This window comes from Ptiloglossa arizonensis, chromosome 6 (genome assembly GCF_051014685.1).
Source record: "Ptiloglossa arizonensis isolate GNS036 chromosome 6, iyPtiAriz1_principal, whole genome shotgun sequence".
NCBI lineage: Eukaryota > Metazoa > Arthropoda > Insecta > Hymenoptera > Colletidae > Ptiloglossa > Ptiloglossa arizonensis.
Genome location: NC_135053.1, coordinates 12,498,891 through 12,512,402, shown reverse-complemented (window position 1 = coordinate 12,512,402; position 13,512 = coordinate 12,498,891). Strand labels below are relative to the sequence as shown.

Genomic DNA, 13,512 nt, shown 5'->3' with positions numbered 1-13,512 from the left:
CAGGAGAACATGATAGTCGAGGACATATAGTTTTAAGTAGTTTTAGCAGTTTTATAGGATCGGGTTAAAGAAATGGAAACAAATAATGGACAAAAATAAAGTTTCTGTTGTCAGTGAAATTGATTTTATTTCAATACATCAATTCATCGGAAATACAATCGTTTTTCTTCGATCCATTAACATATTCGCACTTTCATACTCATTACAAAAATGTTGTTCTTTAAAGTACTCTACTTGTGGAAAGTACTGTACCGTAAAGTATTCTACTGTACCGTAAAAATTACAATTCTAAATTCGCAGCCGATTAGCTCGGTACTACCCACGACGAATAATTATTGTTCGTCGCGAGTAATACCGATTACCAGGTCTCACCACGTGGAGGTTGCTGCGAGCGGAGACCCGGAGAGAGATAGATGGAATCAAAGTTCCATCGATCTCCCTCGACACGCGATACAAACGAAGATACTAAACCAAAGAGATGGAAGGAATCAATGTTCCTTCGATCTCCTGGTTTAATTCTGCCGAGCAATTACGTTATGGAAAAATTAGGCAAAATTGGGAAATACGCGACGCGAACCGTAGAGTTGTTCCTACTAGGTCGGTCCCGTTTCCCCTCAGTGGGCCCGATTCTCAAGGATATGCGCGACGCCGTCCACTCCTCTAGAGGAGTGCCCCGTTTCTCCCAACTCCGCAGCCAGGAGCCACGCAGAGCGTGGACCTGACTCACGGAGGATGACGAAGAGAGGGTCTTATGATGGATCAAGGGCTTCCGCAGGGACCGGTGCGAACACCTGCCCCTGTGTTCGCAGCATATTCTCTCTCAAAGCGGACGCACCAGAAGAGACGGCGATCGAGCGTTCGGTCCACCTCCACGGCCGGTCACTTGCTTATGCAACAAGCAGAGGTGGCCGGACTGAGATACGAGCAAGCGAGCAAAAAGAAGCTAAAGATTGGATAATTGCTCGGCAGATCACAGATATTCGTACATGGTGACCTTAAAACTAACTTAGTCTATACTTAGAATTAACAGTCCCGCGGAGGATGCAATACATCAGTCCTCTTCGTTCTTCGTTCTTCGTTCTTCGTTCTTCGTTCTTCGTTCTTCGTTCTTCGTTCTTCGTTCTTCGTTCTTCGTTCTTCGTTCTTCGTTCTTCGTTCTTCGTTCTTCGTTCTTCGTTCTTCGTTCTTCGTTCTTCGTTTTCCAATACATCTAAGAGAATGTATCTAAGAGAAACCTAAGAGAAACCTAAAGTCATGGCATAATAGAAAATAGAAATGAATTTGGTTAGTGGAAAAAAATAAATATGTCAAAACAAGTAGAAATTAAAATCAGAGTACAAATGAAATGAATTAGACAAAGAAGCAATTAAAAAAAAAAAAGAAAGGATTGAGAGATTGGTCGCCAGTACTGACCACCGCCTACCGGCGGCCAGTACCGGTTACCAAGGTGGGGGGTCCCTCTTCCATAAACCTAAAACGAAGAGATCCGTCCACCTCGGATGCTCCAGGAACAATGAAATTTTAAACAACCGGGGGCTCCTTATATACCCTCCCCAAGGTGACTTACCGTTTCTTCCATTGTCTTTGTTCGATCTAATCGAAATCTTCGAAGGCGAACGGTTTCGGTGAATGTTTGTTCATTTCCGCGATAGTTACTAACATTTATGCATGTTCCCAATATTGATCGAACAACGTACATCTTATTTATGTATTGCAATTAATTAAGAAACTTATAGAAATTGATTTTGTTCGAGACTCGATGTTAAAACGTGTTTCGTAAAGTTTTAAAGCATGGAAAGTAACAATTGTTCATTAAATACATTAATTTAACATTTGTTTAATTCTTATAATTTACACAATACGCGTAGAAGTTGTGTTTTTTACATAAAAGTGCCGAAATTCAATTAATCGCTTTTTAGATAGAAAAATCATCGCATATGAAGACTTGTGAATCGATAATCGATACCTGTAGCCTTGAAAATGTCAGTTGCATCTCAGCGAAAAATTCCTTCGCGAACAAAGAATATTTCAACGAAATGATATTTTAAGCCATTATTTTTACTAGGACATTGTTAATAATTGTTTAAAGTATGGTCCTACGACGGTTGCTAATAAATATGATAAATAAACATCGAGATATTGCGAAATCTGCGAAGACGAACGGTTTCGGTGAATGTTTGTTTATTTTCGCGATTATTGTTAACATTTACGCATGTTCCCAATATTGATCGAACAACGTACATCTTATTTATGTATTGCAATTAATTAAGAAACTTATAAAAATTGATTTTGATCGAGACTCGATGTTAAAACGTGTTTCGTAAAGTTTTAAAGCATGGAAAATAACAATTGTTCATTAAATACATTAATTTAACATTTGTTTAATTCTTATAATTTACACAATACGCGTAGAAGTTGTGTTTTTTACATAAAAGTGCCGAAATTCAATTAATCGCTTTTTAGATAGAAAAATCATCGCATATGAAGACTTGTGAATCGATAATCGATACCTGTAGCCTTGAAAATGTCAGTTGCATCTCAGCGAAAAATTCCTTCGCGAACAAAGAATATTTCAACGAAATGATATTTTAAGCCATTATTTTTACTAGGACATTGTTAATAATTGTTTAAAGTATGGTCCTACGACGGTTGCTAATAAATATGATAAATAAACATCGAGATATTGCGAAATCTGCGAAGACGAACGGTTTCGGTGAATGTTTGTTTATTTTCGCGATTATTGTTAACATTTACGCATGTTCCCAATATTGATCGAACAACGTGCATCTTATTTATGTATTGCAATTAATTAAGAAACTTATAAAAATTGATTTTGATCGAGACTCGATGTTAAAACGTGTTTCGTAAAGTTTTAAAGCATGGAAAATAACAATTGTTCATTAAATACATTAATTTAACATTTGTTTAATTCTTATAATTTACACAATACGCGTAGAAGTTGTGTTTTTTACATAAAAGTGCCGAAATTCAATTAATCGCTTTTTAGATAGAAAAATCATCGCATATGAAGACTTGTGAATCGATAATCGATACCTGTAGCCTTGAAAATGTCAGTTGCATCTCAGCGAAAAATTCCTTCGCGAACAAAGAATATTTCAACGAAATGATATTTTAAGCCATTATTTTTACTAGGACATTGTTAATAATTGTTTAAAGTATGGTCCTACGACGGTTGCTAATAAATATGATAAATAAACATCGAGATATTGCGAAATCTGCGAAGACGAACAGTTTCGGTGAATGTTTGTCCATTTCCGCGATTGTTAATAACATTTATACATGTTCCCAATATTGATCGAACAATGTGCATCTTATTTATGTATTGCAATTAATTAAGAAACTTATAAAAATTGATTTTGATCGAGACTCGATGTTAAAACGTGTTTCGTAAAGTTTTAAAGCATGGAAAATAACAATTGTTCATTAAATACATTAATTTAACATTTGTTTAATTCTTATAATTTACACAATACGCGTAGAAGTTGTGTTTTTTACATAAAAGTGCCGAAATTCAATTAATCGCTTTTTAGATAGAAAAATCATCGCATATGAAGACTTGTGAATCGATAATCGATACCTGTAGCCTTGAAAATGTCAGTTGCATCTCAGCGAAAAATTCCTTCGCGAACAAAGAATATTTCAACGAAATGATATTTTAAGCCATTATTTTTACTAGGACATTGTTAATAATTGTTTAAAGTATGGTCCTACGACGGTTGCTAATAAATATGATAAATAAACATCGAGATATTGCGAAATCTGCGAAGACGAACGGTTTCGGTGAATGTTTGTTTATTTTCGCGATTATTGTTAACATTTACGCATGTTCCCAATATTGATCGAACAACGTACATCTTATTTATGTATTGCAATTAATTAAGAAACTTATAAAAATTGATTTTGATCGAGACTCGATGTTAAAACGTGTTTCGTAAAGTTTTAAAGCATGGAAAATAACAATTGTTCATTAAATACATTAATTTAACATTTGTTTAATTCTTATAATTTACACAATACGCGTAGAAGTTGTGTTTTTTACATAAAAGTGCCGAAATTCAATTAATCGCTTTTTAGATAGAAAAATCATCGCATATGAAGACTTGTGAATCGATAATCGATACCTGTAGCCTTGAAAATGTCAGTTGCATCTCAGCGAAAAATTCCTTCGCGAACAAAGAATATTTCAACGAAATGATATTTTAAGCCATTATTTTTACTAGGACATTGTTAATAATTGTTTAAAGTATGGTCCTACGACGGTTGCTAATAAATATGATAAATAAACATCGAGATATTGCGAAATCTGCGAAGACGAACGGTTTCGGTGAATGTTTGTTTATTTTCGCGATTATTGTTAACATTTACGCATGTTCCCAATATTGATCGAACAACGTACATCTTATTTATGTATTGCAATTAATTAAGAAACTTATAAAAATTGATTTTGATCGAGACTCGATGTTAAAACGTGTTTCGTAAAGTTTTAAAGCATGGAAAATAACAATTGTTCATTAAATACATTAATTTAACATTTGTTTAATTCTTATAATTTACACAATACGCGTAGAAGTTGTGTTTTTTACATAAAAGTGCCGAAATTCAATTAATCGCTTTTTAGATAGAAAAATCATCGCATATGAAGACTTGTGAATCGATAATCGATACCTGTAGCCTTGAAAATGTCAGTTGCATCTCAGCGAAAAATTCCTTCGCGAACAAAGAATATTTCAACGAAATGATATTTTAAGCCATTATTTTTACTAGGACATTGTTAATAATTGTTTAAAGTATGGTCCTACGACGGTTGCTAATAAATATGATAAATAAACATCGAGATATTGCGAAATCTGCGAAGACGAACGGTTTCGGTGAATGTTTGTTTATTTCCGCGATTGTTACTAACATTTATACATGTTCCGAACATTTATCTTACAATATGCATCTTATTTATGTATCGCAATTAATTAAGAAACTTATAGAAATTGATTTTGATCGAGACTCGATGTTAAAATGTGTTTCGTAGAGTTTTAAAGCATGAAAAGTAAGAATTGTTCATTAAATACATTAATTTAACATTTGTTTAATTCTTATAATTTACACAATACGCGTAGAAGTTGTGTTTTTTACATAAAAGTGCCGGAATTCAATTAATCGCGTTTTTAGATAGAAAAATCATCGCGATGAAGATTTGTGAATCGATAATCGATACCTGAAGCCTTGAAAATGTCAGTTGGATCTCAGCGAAAAATTCCTTCGCGAACAAAGAATATTTCAACGAAATGAAATTTTAAGCCATTATTTATACTAGGACATTATTAATAATTTTCTAAAGTATGGTCCTACGACGGTTGTTAATAAATATGATAAATAAACATCGAGATTTTGCGAAATCTGAAAGACGAACGGTTTCGGTGAATGTTTGTTCATTTCCGCGATTGTTACTAACATTTATACATGTTCCGAACATTTATCTTACAATATGCATCTTATTTATGTATCGCAATTAATTAAGAAACTTATAGAAATTGATTTTGATCGAGACTCGATGTTAAAATGTGTTTCGTAGAGTTTTAAAGCATGAAAAGTAAGAATTGTTCATTAAATACATTAATTTAACATTTGTTTAATTCTTATAATTTACACAATACGCGTAGAAGTTGTGTTTTTTACATAAAAGTGCCGGAATTCAATTAATCGCGTTTTTAGATAGAAAAATCATCGCGATGAAGATTTGTGAATCGATAATCGATACCTGAAGCCTTGAAAATGTCAGTTGGATCTCAGCGAAAAATTCCTTCGCGAACAAAGAATATTTCAACGAAATGATATTTTAAGCCATTATTTATAATAGAACATTGTTAATAATTGTTTAATCTACGGTCCTACGACGGTTGTTAATAAATATAATAAATAAACATCGAGATATTAATTTAGGTTGCAAATCGAGAAATATATGAATATCAATATTTTACTTTCGTTTTCGATCACAATTAATTTCTGAAAACTAACTAATGATTTATGATGCCTAAATAAGATACATATTGTTCGATCAATATTGGGAACATGCATAAATGTTAATAACAATCGCGGAAATAAACAAACATTCTCCGAAACCGTTCGTCTTCGCAGATTTCGCAATATCTTGATGTTTGTTTATTATATTTATTAACAACCGTCGTAGGACCGTAGATTAAACAATTATTAACAATGTTCTATTATAAATAATGGCTTAAAATATCATTTCGTTGAAATATTCTTTGTTCGCGATAGAATTGTTGTTATTGAGATCAAACCGACATTGTCAAGGCTGGAAATGTTTATCGATTCACAAACGTCCATCACGATGATTTTTCTATCTAGAAAAGCCATTAATTGAATTCCGGCACTTTTATGTAAAAAACACAACTTCTACGCGTATTGTGTAAATTATAAGAATTAAACAAATGTTAAATTAATGTATTTAATGAACAATTCTTACTTTTCATGCTTTAAAACTCTACGAAACACATTTTAACATCGAGTCTCGATCAAAATCAATTTCTATAAGTTTCTTAATTAATTGCGATACATAAATAAGATGCATATTGTAAGATAAATGTTCGGAACATGTATAAATGTTAGTAACAATCGCGGAAATGAACAAACATTCACCGAAACCGTTCGTCTTTCAGATTTCGCAAAATCTCGATGTTTATTTATCATATTTATTAACAACCGTCGTAGGACCATACTTTAGAAAATTATTAATAATGTCCTAGTATAAATAATGGCTTAAAATTTCATTTCGTTGAAATATTCTTTGTTCGCGAAGGAATTTTTCGCTGAGATCCAACTGACATTTTCAAGGCTTCAGGTATCGATTATCGATTCACAAATCTTCATCGCGATGATTTTTCTATCTAAAAACGCGATTAATTGAATTCCGGCACTTTTATGTAAAAAACACAACTTCTACGCGTATCGTGTAAATTATAAGAATTAAACAAATGTTAAATTAATGTAACAAATAGACAATTATTACTTTCCATGCTTTAAAACTTTACGAAACATGTTTTATTTTGAATCTCGATCAAAATCAATTTCTATAAGTTACTTAATCATTTGTAATGCATAAGTAAGATGCACATTGTTCGATTAATATTGGGAATATGCGTAAATGTTAATAACAATCGCGTGGATGAGCAAACATTCATCGAAACAGTTTCCCCTTGCAGATTTTGCTATATCTTTATGTTTATTTATTATAATTATTAACAACCATCGTAGGAACATAGTTTAAACAATTATTAACAATGTCCTAGTATAAATAAACGCTTAAAATAACATTTCGTTGAAGTAATTTTGGTTCGCGATGGAATTATTGTTATTGAGGTCCAAACCGAAATTTTCAAGGCTACACATATCGATTATCGATTCCCAAGTGTTCATCACGATGATTTTCTATTTAAAAAAGCGATTAATTGAATTTCGGAGCTTTTCAGTAAAAAATACTACTTCTACGCGTATCGTGTAAATTATAAGAATTAAACAAATGTTAAATTAATGTAACAAATAGACAATTATTACTTTCCATGCTTTAAAACTTTACGAAACATGTTTTATTTTGAATCTCGATCAAAATCAATATCTATAATTTACTTCATCATTTTTAATGCATAAATAAGATGCACATTGTTCGATTACTATTGGGAATATGCGTAAATGTTAATAACAATCGCGTGGATGAACAAACATTCATCGAAACCGTTTCCCCTTGCAGATTTTGCTATATCTTGATGTTTATTTATTCTAATTATTAACAACCATCGTAGGAACATAGTTTAAATAATTATTAACAATGTCCTAGTATAAATAAACGCTTAAAATAACATTTCGTTGAAGTAACTTTGGTTCGCGATGGAATTATTGTTATTGAGGTCCAAACCGAAATTTTCAAGGCTACACATATCGATTATCGATTCCCAAGTGTTCATCACGATGATTTTCTATTTAAAAAAGCGATTAATTGAATTTCGGCGCTTTTCAGTAAAAAATACTACTTCTACGCGTATCGTGTAAATTATAAGAATTAAACAAATGTTAAATTAATGTAACAAATAGACAATTATTACTTTCCATGCTTTAAAACTTTACGAAACATGTTTTATTTTGAATCTCGATCAAAATCAATATCTATAATTTACTTCATCATTTTTAATGCATAAATAAGATGCACATTGTTCGATTACTATTGGGAATATGCGTAAATGTTAATAACAATCGCGTGGATGAACAAACATTCATCGAAACCGTTTCCCCTTGCAGATTTTGCTATATCTTGATGTTTATTTATTCTAATTATTAACAACCATCGTAGGAACATAGTTTAAATAATTATTAACAATGTCCTAGTATAAATAAACGCTTAAAATAACATTTCGTTGAAGTAATTTTGGTTCGCGATGGAATTATTTTTATTGAGGTCCAACCGAAATTTTCAAGGCTACACATATCGATTATCGATTCCCAAGTGTTCATCACGATGATTTTCTATTTAAAAAAGCGATTAATTGAATTTCGGCGCTTTTCAGTAAAGAATACTACTTCTACGCGTATCGTGTAAATTATAAGAATTAAACAAATGTTAAATTAATGTAACAAATAGACAATTATTACTTTCCATGCTTTAAAACTTTACGAAACATGTTTTTACTTCGAATCTCGATCAAAATCAATTTCTATAAGTTACTTAATCACTTGTAATGCATAAATAAGTTGCACATTGTTCGATTAATATTGGGAATATGCGTAAATGTTAATAACAATCGCGTGGATGGGCAAACATTCACAGAAACTGTTTCCCTTTGCAGATTTCGCTATATCTTGATGGTTATTTATCATAATTATTAACAACCGTCGTAGGAACATAGTTTAAATAATTATTAAGAATGTCCTAGTACAAATAATGGCCTAAAACCGATCAATTTCTTGAAATATTCGGTTAGATCGAACAAAGACAATCGAAGTAGGGGTAAGTGACCTTGTGGTGGGTATATAAGGAGCCCCCGGTTGTTTAAAATTTCATTGTTCCTGGAGCCTCCGAGGTGGACGGATCTCTTCATTTTAGGTTTCTGGAAGGGGGACCCCCCACCCTGGTAACCGGTACTGGCCGCCGGTAGGCGGTGGTCAGTACTGGCGACCACTCTCTCAATTCTTTCTTTTTTTTTTTAATTCTTTCTTTGTCGAATTCATTTCATTTGTTCTCTGATTTTAATTTCAACTTGTTTTTCCATGTTTATCTTTTTCCACTGACCATCTTCATTTCTATTTTCTATTATGCCTTGACTTTATGTTTCTCTTAGGTTTCTCTTAGATACATTCTCTTAGATGTGTCGGAAAACGAAGAACGATGGACGAAGAGGACTGATATATTGCACCCTCCGCGGGATTGTTAATTCTAAGTATAGACTAAGTTAGTTTTAAGGTCACCATGTACGAATATCTGTGATCTGCCGAGCAATTATCCAATCTTTAGCTTCTTTTTGCTCGCTTGCTCGTATCTCAGTCCGGCCACCTCTGCTTGTTGCATAAGCAAGTGACCGGCCGTGGAGGTGGACCGAACGCTCGATCGCCGTCTCTTCTGGTGTGTCCGCTTTGAGAGAGAACATGCTGCGAACACAGGGGCAGGTGTTCGCACCGGTCCCTGCGGAAGCCCTTGTTCCACAAGACCCTCTCTTCGTCATCCTCCGTGAGTCAGGTCCACGCTTTGCGTGGCTCCTGGCTGCGGAGTTGGGAGAAACGGGGCACTCCTCTAGAGGAGTGGACGGCGTCGCGCATTTCCTTGAGAATCTGGCCCACTGAGGGGAAACGGGACCGACCTAGTAGGAACAACTCTACGGTTCGCGTCGCGTATTTCCCAATTTTGCCTCATTCTTCCATAATGTAATTGCTCGGCAGAATTAAACGAGGAGATCGAAGGAACATTGATTCCTTCTATCTCTGCAGTTAGAATAAGTTAGTTTTAAGGCTGTAATCTGCCAAGCAATTATCCAATCTTTAGCTTAATTTTGCTCGCTTCCTCGTTCCTCGGTCCGGTCACCACTGCTTCTTGTACAAGCAAGTGACCGGCCGTGTAAGTAGTCCGAACGGTCTATCGCCGTCTCTTCCGGTGTGTCCTCTTCCAGAGGGGGCATGTTGCGAGCACAGGAGCAGGCATTTTTGCCGGTCCCTGCGAAAGCCTCCAAAATAAGACCCTCTCGTCGTAAAGATGGAGAAACGGGGCACTCCTCTAGGGGAGTGGTAGGCGTCGTTCGTTTTCTCTGGAATCGGAACCACGGAGGGGAAACGGGATAGACCTAGTAGGACCAACTGCACGGTTCGTGTCGCGTCTTTTCCAATTTTGCCTAATTTTTCCACAATGTAATTGCTCGGCAGAACTAAACGAGGAGATCGAAGGAACATTGATTCCTTCCATCTCTTTGGTTTAGTATCTTCGTTTGTATCGCGTGTCGAGGGAGATCGATGGAACTTTGATTCCATCTATCTCTCTCCGGGTCTCCGCTCGCAGCAACCTCCACGTGGTGAGACCTGGTAATCGGTATTACTCGCGACGAACAATAATTATTCGTCGTGGGTAGTACCGAGCTAATCGGCTGCGAATTTAGAATATTATATTAATGAAATTTCTATTAATTGAAATTGATAAAGAAGTACGTCATAGTTTGGTGATTCGTATCTATAGAAATATAGAAGAGTTTCTTCAAATTTTTGTATATAGTGAATAAAAAAAAAAGATTTTGTGTTTTTGTAGAAGATTATATAAATTATTATATATATACAGAGTATTTTTAACAATAGCTTGTAAAATCAGTTAGTAAAATAATTTTGTTACATATATAGTTTAAGTGGCATTTGCCCAAGTTTGTCGAGGAATGATTTTTATTCGCATCACTAGATGGCGACACAAGGACTATATTCTCATTCTGGTCGTTTTAAAACGCTTTTTTACACAATTGAACAAATAACTGAAATACGTAAGATGCTAAGGATGAATCAATTCGTGCTATCGAATCACTATTTGTTTTATTTATAAATTCTTTACTTGTAAATTACTTCACAAACAATGCTGTGATTAAAAAACATTCAAAACATTCTGAATCTCTATTGTTCATTGACATAAATATATACTTTGCATATGTAGTAATAAATGGCTTGTAAAATGGCTATAACTTCGTCAAAAATTATCCTTTTCTAATGTGATTTCGCTTATTTTAACGTAAAATGATTATACTTATGGATCTCCTGAGAAATAAATTATTAATTCGATTCTTTAGAGCCTAAACGCTATCTCGAACAGTGACAACTTTTACAATTTGATTGAGATTGATAACGTGCATGTTACTTACAACTTGGCCGTGCCTGCACATACATCGTTATTCGTTATTCGTATCCGAGGTCGTTTCAAAACAATTAATACTTTACATAGTCGGTATTTCAGATGTGACACCAATTCGTGTAAGATGAAACATCTATTTTAGATATCGTCTGTGGTTTGATAATAGACGTCACTGTACTCGACAGTTAGCGACATCTATATCATTGAGAACAACGATTATCAGATGTAGTAACTTCTTTACCAATATCTCGTATTTAATTATTAGTCTGAAAATTAAACATTTTTTTGTTTTAAGTTTTTTATGTATTTATTTAGTAGAATACTAATCTTCTATAAATATTCTTGTACAAATTAATTATCCGTAATATATAAAAATGTACTTTCTACTTCGTAAATACAATTTTTATTGCGCTTATTAGTCCAAATTGAAATTAACTGCAGATGCTTCTTGTTCAAAAATCAAAATTTTTATTCGAACTATTTTACTATCGAAAACAGAAGATTAGCGTGTATATCATGGATTACGAAAGCATGTAGCGAGTCTCACATCGTAGCATTGTATAGTCTATGGAAGTACAGTGCTTGAACAGTTGGGACAACAGGAAATATGGCGGCATTGCGCCGAGTACGAAGGTGAATTCGTGTACACCACGTTTGTTTGTGACGATCATTCGATCAGACGGAAAAGTCAACGTTGTATTCAGAGTGTGCGATGTCGTGTCATAAAATGTGCAGTGTTTTGTGACACAAATAACAGCCCGTTGTGGCTGAATCGGATTCTTTGGCATTGGATTATCGTCGCACGAGATATATAATTGGTAGTGCCCTCGAGGTGGCAGGTACGTAACTCGTAAAAACACACTTAAACGCGTTAAAACGTTTCTCTCGGTTCCTATTTTGCATTAATTATAAATCGAATTCTTGTAAATCCGTTCTATTATTTGTAAATCGTGTTATCGAGCGATACTTATGTTATTATCGCACAACATCATGAATGGTTTACGACCTCAATCGGGTGTGTTCCCTGTTGTCATCAACAGGACATTGACTCGTAGGATGTTGCCCTGTTTTGACCTTCCCCTTTCTCGGACCGGAATAGACTAAAATAGAATCGTTCTTTTTCTTGAGGCGCATCTAACGCGTGCATTACATATAACTGTTTACAATTTCGAATTGAGGTAGGTCGATGAAATCGTTGGAATAACTTTCAATTCGGGAGTTTCGGATAATCGGGTAACAAACTATTTGAACTTTATATTCAGTCTGATAGCGATCAATATTCTTCATGTGTTAACAATGCAATGAACGTTATGCTTTTGACCCAACTTCAAACGTTTGACCAGCTATTTCAAACAACTTCTCTTTGGCAATGGCCGTGAATGTATATTTCGTGTTTATTTATGCCAGTAGTTCGTTTTTATTCGATTTTTAAATCACTAAGTGCTTAGTTACTAACATTTACGCATTATATTCAACGTAATGTACATTAATATTGTTTTTACATTCACAATAAATAAAATATGATTAAATAATGCTTCACGATTAGGTATTACGAAATACAAAGTATGACCTTCGTATTCTGTCTTATATCGAGTTTATCGAAACGTCATGTTTTTTTCTATCTACGAGGCACGGCATTCGTGATTTCATATTAATTTTAAAATAATAATAGAACCTGAAAGTACGCAACAGTATATAAAACACTATTACGTGTGACTGTAGTTAGAAGTAATAGAACGCGAGTTATACACGTGTACGCATGCTGGATACATTAGTGATATATAGGTCAAGCGCTCCTCAACATTGAGGTCATTGCCCTTGGGTTTGCTGCGTCGATAAAACAGGACGTTAATTGACTACAGTCGTCCCATTGCCCACGTACGCTTCGACGATAGAGGTCACCATTTGAGATATTCATGATTTATCATTTCTTGTAACTTAAACAGCTTTAAAACCTATTGCAATAAGTTTTATAACTTCTGTATTCTAAAGACAGTGTTCTGTTATAAATGTATCGATTTTAAGGAAGTAAATTGTTCCTATAATTTATAAGTTAATATCGATGTTACCTATGACCTCGATAAGGCCGAATGTTTATACGTTGAACAAAAAATATT

The 13,512-nt window shown here is 34.1% G+C and overlaps 1 protein-coding gene across 1 annotated transcript in view; it reads left to right on the top strand.

Annotated features, from left to right (window-relative positions):
* The first annotated feature begins 12,030 nt into the window (after window positions 1-12,030).
* Window positions 12,031-13,512, top strand: part of LOC143148066 (uncharacterized) — a 113,682-nt gene continuing 112,200 nt past the window's right edge. Inside the window, exon 1 of the mRNA XM_076313955.1 lies at window positions 12,031-12,234. The gene's annotated coding sequence lies outside the window, so the exon portion shown is untranslated. The remainder of the gene's footprint in view (window positions 12,235-13,512) is intronic.